Consider the following 5,450-nt stretch of genomic DNA (forward strand, 5'->3'; position numbering starts at 1 on the left):
GCAGTGTGCTTCTTGATACTACCTTGTGTATACACTGGATAGGAATGCTCTTGTAAAATGAGAAAAACTTAATCCTGTTTTAGTCAAGTTAAACTTCTGATACTTGTCAAAGTCGGGGAAGCTTGGTAGTCTCACCCTCCTACTGGATCATGCAGGCAACTCTCAAGTACTGTTGAGTAAAACCAGGACAGTCTGCAGGCTATTTATCTTAACAGATCTTTAGATGCATACAATATAAAGCGAAATAGTCAATCTATGTTATTTAAATAATTAAAGCACATGCGTGTTTTTGTTTTAGCAACCTGAAGCACACCTTACTTCAGCAGTATAGAGCTGAAGATACAGTTATGAGCACTCTGCCTGCAGCAATACTGCTTAATTTAATTAAAATCAGTTCACGGGTTGCCTTTGTAAGCAGTTATTTTTTTACTGTTTTAGTGATAATTATGAATTGGCTTACTTTGCTGTTGCATTCCTTTATATTGACAACTTCATGTTTTCAGAGGCTACCTCTTTCTAGCTGTGAAAAAAAATAGTTCTGTATGAAACAGCTACGTTAAGTTTTAGTTCACCACATATCTAAAAAGGCACTTCTGCTAGCAGGATGAAAAAAACCCTTGTACGCTAAAAGCAAGTTTTTGCCTTTTTTTTTTTTTTTTAAGTTGACCTCTGTTGTCTTGATAGTAAATCAAACCACAACTCTTAATCTGAAGGGAAAGCAAGACACCTTGTACACACCTTAGTAGGAACGTTAGCTTTCCCTCTCCCCAATTATTCAAGTAACAGCTCTAAGAAAAGTCAGTCACTGGTTTATTGTTGCCTTGCAAAGAAAAAACTTGAAAGGATTTAACTCAGTTTGCATTTCATGAAGTTTTTGAAGTAAGACATTATCTGCCCCCTGTGACAGGCATGGTCTCATGCAGTCAAGCACGGACTGCTTTCAGTACTGCAGCTTCCTCTTTCAACAAACAGTTCCATATAAAGGGTTGAAGCGTAGTCCCAGTTGAGCGTTGATGTGACAAATCCCATTACCTCTTGATGCTGCCTAGGAAAGTGGAAAAAGCAATGCCATTAATACACACAGCACTGTTAACAAAACAACTGAAAACAAGGTCTGACTAATCCTCATCAAGCAGTTGTGTCCCTTTATTGATTAGGAAAACTTGTATTGAACTAAACAGGGCTTTTCATCCCCTACCTTAATGACCTCTTAGGAAGTTTTAAGTACAAATGAGTTAGGAGAAAGCCACCAATGGTGTGCAAGTCTTGTGTGCAAATGCAGTACTGCTTTCCCTCATTTCAGGAGAGGAACGTGATTTGCCATTGCACTATTTTAATTTTGGAGGCTATAACCAGTAAGATACAGCATAAAGTTTAACTGTCTTACCTTCTCAGTCCTCCAACCATATGGTTGTCTTTCCCAACTTACGATACTTAATATTCATCACTCAGACAAAGTTGCTTTTCTATACATCCAGAGTCAAGTTTTATCAGTTTACTGTGTGCATATATAAATAGTGCTAGTGAATATATATAATCTTAAAGCTATTAAGAATAACATTACCTTTATCAGTTTTATATAAACAAACTATTTTCTGTAGTCCTAGTAGTGAATTTTGCAAAGCACCAACTTCCCAGATGTATTTCTGAAATTTAAAATAAACTAATGAGAGTAGGTATGTTCATATCTTCAGTGCTGAACGACCCAGCTCGCAAGTAAAAACAGGAGTGCGTTCAGCCTTGTGTTAAAGGCACTGGACTAAGCACCTATGCCAACAGGGGCTCTGAACTATTGTATACATATGAAATATTTTTACAAAATATACCATAGATGAAACTGGAGTTTCTGTTCTACCAAGAACAGACCCTTTGCTGCTGCAACTGCTTCTATGAAGTATACTTCACAGGGGCTTTCAGCCAGTAGGTAACAAACCCATAGCAGCAGTAAGAAATGTCAAAAATAGCATCCTGTTATGGACACGATGTACTTAAGATGTGCATACCAACAGATTTTGTTCTATGTTGACTTTTTATAAGTGTTGCATATCTTTGCGACCACAGAACGTGGGATTTTTTGCTAATGCCGTTGCTGCTTTACAAATTTTTTTCATCTGCATCTCATTTTAATCCGGCAATACCTGTCTGTTGACGAACGTGCCTGCGTACCGGTTTCTGTGGCCCAGCTAGCGTTGATCTTGGTACAGCCCTACAGCCCAGCGGGGCACCATCCGCTCTCATCTGCTTGTGCTGAGGCGTCTCGGTGTTGTTTCAGCCCTGCAAACAGGACACACGCTGCCTCTTCGGCTGCTCCTCACGCTCCTTGGTTAAGGCAGGGGGATAAAGGAGGGTTACGGCCCGGCCGCCCCGCCGGCGGGCCCGTTCCTGCGCGCACACGCCGCTCTGTGCCGGGGAGGCCGGGCAGCGGGCCGGGCCCGGCACCACCGCCGGCCCTGGCCCCCCCCCGACCCGACCCGACCCGACCCGACCCAGCCGCCCGCCTCAGCCCCCGCTTCGGAGCCCGGGAAGCCGCGCGGCCCCGGCGCCGGCCTGGCCCGCCACGGGCGGCCTTTACCTCCCCGTCGCGCCCGCCGCCATCTTGTCTCGTCTCGCCCCGCCCAGCCGGGGGCCGTGGGGCGGCGCTCTCTCCGCGGCGGCACCGCGCGGGGGCGGCCGAGGGAGGAGCGCGGCCTGCCCAGCCCGGCCCGGCCCGGCCCCGCTGCGGACCAGGAGCCGCTTCTCCTCCTCCTCCTCTTCGCTCTTCCTCCTCCGCTTCCCCGCCTGCCTCCCGCCAGGGCCGCGCGTCGGCTGCCCAGCCTTGCCGTGGGCTGCCCCGCCTTGCCGTGGGCTCAGGAGCTCGGGGAAAGGAAGAGAACTGGGGTGTTCCCCCGAGCTGGCAGCTGATGTGGTACCCTGCAGCTCCGGAGGAGCAGGAATGGGGTATCCATCACAGGAGGACACCATGACCAGAGGCCAAATAGCCACAAAAGGAAACGAGATCCATAGATACGAGCTTAAAAAGATATCTACACATTACTTTTTTGAATATTTAGGATCAGAAATTGTCCTAAGAAAGAATGAGTGGAGTCTCAGGAGTGATCCTGAGAAAGAAATGCCAGGAGCAGCCAGGACAACCCGCCAAGGGAGCCAGCGTAGCAGTAGCCTCAGCCAGTTTGTGGGCCAGCAGAGCGCCTCATCCCGGGAAGAGCTGACTCGTAATCTGCTGATCCCTGCCCTTCTGTTGTAAATGCCTTACGTCCCCTACTCCTCAGCCTCCCTCTGCTCTCCCTCTGCGTTCCCTCCCTTTTCTAACCAAGGACGATGGTGGAGTGGCCTTGTCTCAGTAGTCTTAGGTCAAGCCTGGTTGCAACTGCAGACAGCATGCTTTGGCCAAACCTCAACCGTTGGGCTTTGTGAAACTAAAAAGTCTGCACACGTAGTCAGGCTAGCTTTTGTAGCACCTTGAGCCTTGCACTAACATCTGTTCATCTTCAACCTTTTCCCCCTGCAGTCCTTCACTTTTCTTCTTTGTGTTTCTCTGGCTAATTTTTTTCTTCTAGATCGTCAGTTTTTTCATTTAGCTACTTTCTACCCACAAAAAAAAAATCAAAGTGCTGATTAAATAAAACTGTGATACTTATGTTAACCACTGTCACGCTGCTTGTGAGACTTGTTTTTTCAGCCTTTTACCTTCTTTATTCAGCCCGTACCACCACCAGGCAGCAATAGTCTCTAAAGTGCCCAGCAGTGTTGAGTAAGGCTTAGTGTGAATCAAAATTATAGTTGCACTTCCTTAACTTCCTTGGCAAACCCCTAATTTTTCTGTTTGATTCTTTTATCTGCACAATGGGAATAATAATCCTTGTTTTCACTCCCTCTTTAGAGATACTCAAAAAGTGTCTAGACATGGTCCTGGGCAACCAGCTCTAGGTGGACCTGCTTGAGCAGGGGGTTGGACAAGATGACCTACTGAGGTCCCTTCCAGCTTCAACCGCTCTGCAATTCTGTGATTACTACAGAAGGTGCAGTGAGGAACTGACTGGCAGTTGGATATTACAGGGATAGAGGCCATAGAGATACCTAGGCAGGCAGAAAGAAGTCTTGAACTAATGATAACAAGAAAACCAACAAAAAGCCCAAAGAAAGTGAGCAGTTTAAGACTTAATAGAAAGAAACAATCTGCTGTCCAGCCTACCCTTCACCAGCTCTGCTTGAAGTCAGGATTCATGACCCAGAAGAGGTTAAGCTGCAAGAAGAACAGCAAGCACATGATGAGTCTGAATGGTAAATATTAAACAGGAGTTTTGGAAAGTACATAAGTGGCTGTTCTTTAGTGTAAATGCCAGCCTATGGAGTGGAAAGGCTAGAACAAACTCCATCAAACCTTGCCTGAAGCAGTTGGTGCTTCCACACACAGGCCAACACCTTCCTCCAGCCTGGCAAGTCCAGCATTCCTCTGTACAGCATAGCAAAGAAACAATAGGTTAAAGACAAAAGTGACACAATGCACAAGTAAGTGGCACAGTGCTGGGCCATTTGGGGTTTTTGAAACATTGTCACATGCTTTATAAAGAGCAAATCTCTGTTGCATGACATTGTGCAAAGTCCTGGTGTTCTCAAACTTTTGCTCAGAGGCAGGTCTGAATAGGACTACCTATTCGTAGGCAATTGTTCAGTGTGATGTAGGTGCACTGATCCTCCACAAAAGCAGTGGCAGGGAAAACACTGCTGAGTGTTTCTGAGGTATGTTTTCTGTTTGGCGATTTTTTTGGGAGCTTTTCTGATCCGTGTCAACCAAGAGGTTACAGTTTTTTGGTTGTGATTGCTGTGGGAGAGCAGAGCTCTTGGCTGGGTGGGTTATTTGACCATAAGCAGTTGTTAGGCTTTCTAGCAAGGAGGTCCGTGTGATGTGGAAATGATAACGAGGAAGCACTAGAGGTGGGCTTCTTGTGTTTGTTCTGGTTGAGTGCAAGATAAATGGGTGGACAAGGCCCCCATCTGTCTTTTTAGAGCTTGTTTAAAGCAATTCACAAGAAGGAGAGTGTAGTTGGGATGTTCTTTAAAAGTATGATTTTTTTGAGACGGTAGTTCCATTTTTCATTTTACCATATAAATACTTTGGTTTAGACATCTGTCTTTATACATCAAAGACTCAACCTGGAAATTGCTCACGGTACATACCAGGAGGAAAATCCTAAGTTCTTTAAAATAGCTTTATCCACTACATGTTTCTACTGTCAAATTTTGGAGGTATTTAAAGAAGGATAACTCTTCTGGTGAATTTGCAATATCTGGGGTTTATTATAGATTGAGATATTCTGTGTATGTTTTGACTTGATGGAGAAATACATGTGAAAGATGACTGAGTTTCAGCTGTATCTGCTTTCCCACATGTCTGTACATGTGACACCCTGCAGAGGCCCTGCCACTGGGCTGACGGTTGAAATCTGCAC

At 45.5% G+C, this 5,450-nt stretch overlaps 1 long non-coding RNA gene and 1 other non-coding gene across 2 annotated transcripts; both read right to left on the reverse strand.

Moving 5' to 3' along the window:
* Positions 1-793: 793 nt before the first annotated feature.
* On the reverse strand, positions 794-2,689 carry LOC148050616 (uncharacterized). Its single transcript, XR_015701049.1, has 3 exons — positions 2,573-2,689; positions 2,139-2,319; positions 794-1,045 (listed from the first exon to the last, which is right to left on the reverse strand). It is a non-coding gene; the product is annotated as an uncharacterized LOC148050616 (long non-coding RNA).
* LOC148050617 (small nucleolar RNA SNORA47) lies at positions 1,264-1,402 on the reverse strand. The gene has a single exon (XR_015701156.1). It is a non-coding gene; the product is annotated as a small nucleolar RNA SNORA47 (small nucleolar RNA).
* Positions 2,690-5,450: the final 2,761 nt, after the last annotated feature.

Source organism: Nipponia nippon, unplaced genomic scaffold (assembly GCF_047370975.1).
Source record: "Nipponia nippon isolate SJK-2023a ecotype South Korea unplaced genomic scaffold, ASM4737097v1 scaffold_8, whole genome shotgun sequence".
NCBI lineage: Eukaryota > Metazoa > Chordata > Aves > Pelecaniformes > Threskiornithidae > Nipponia > Nipponia nippon.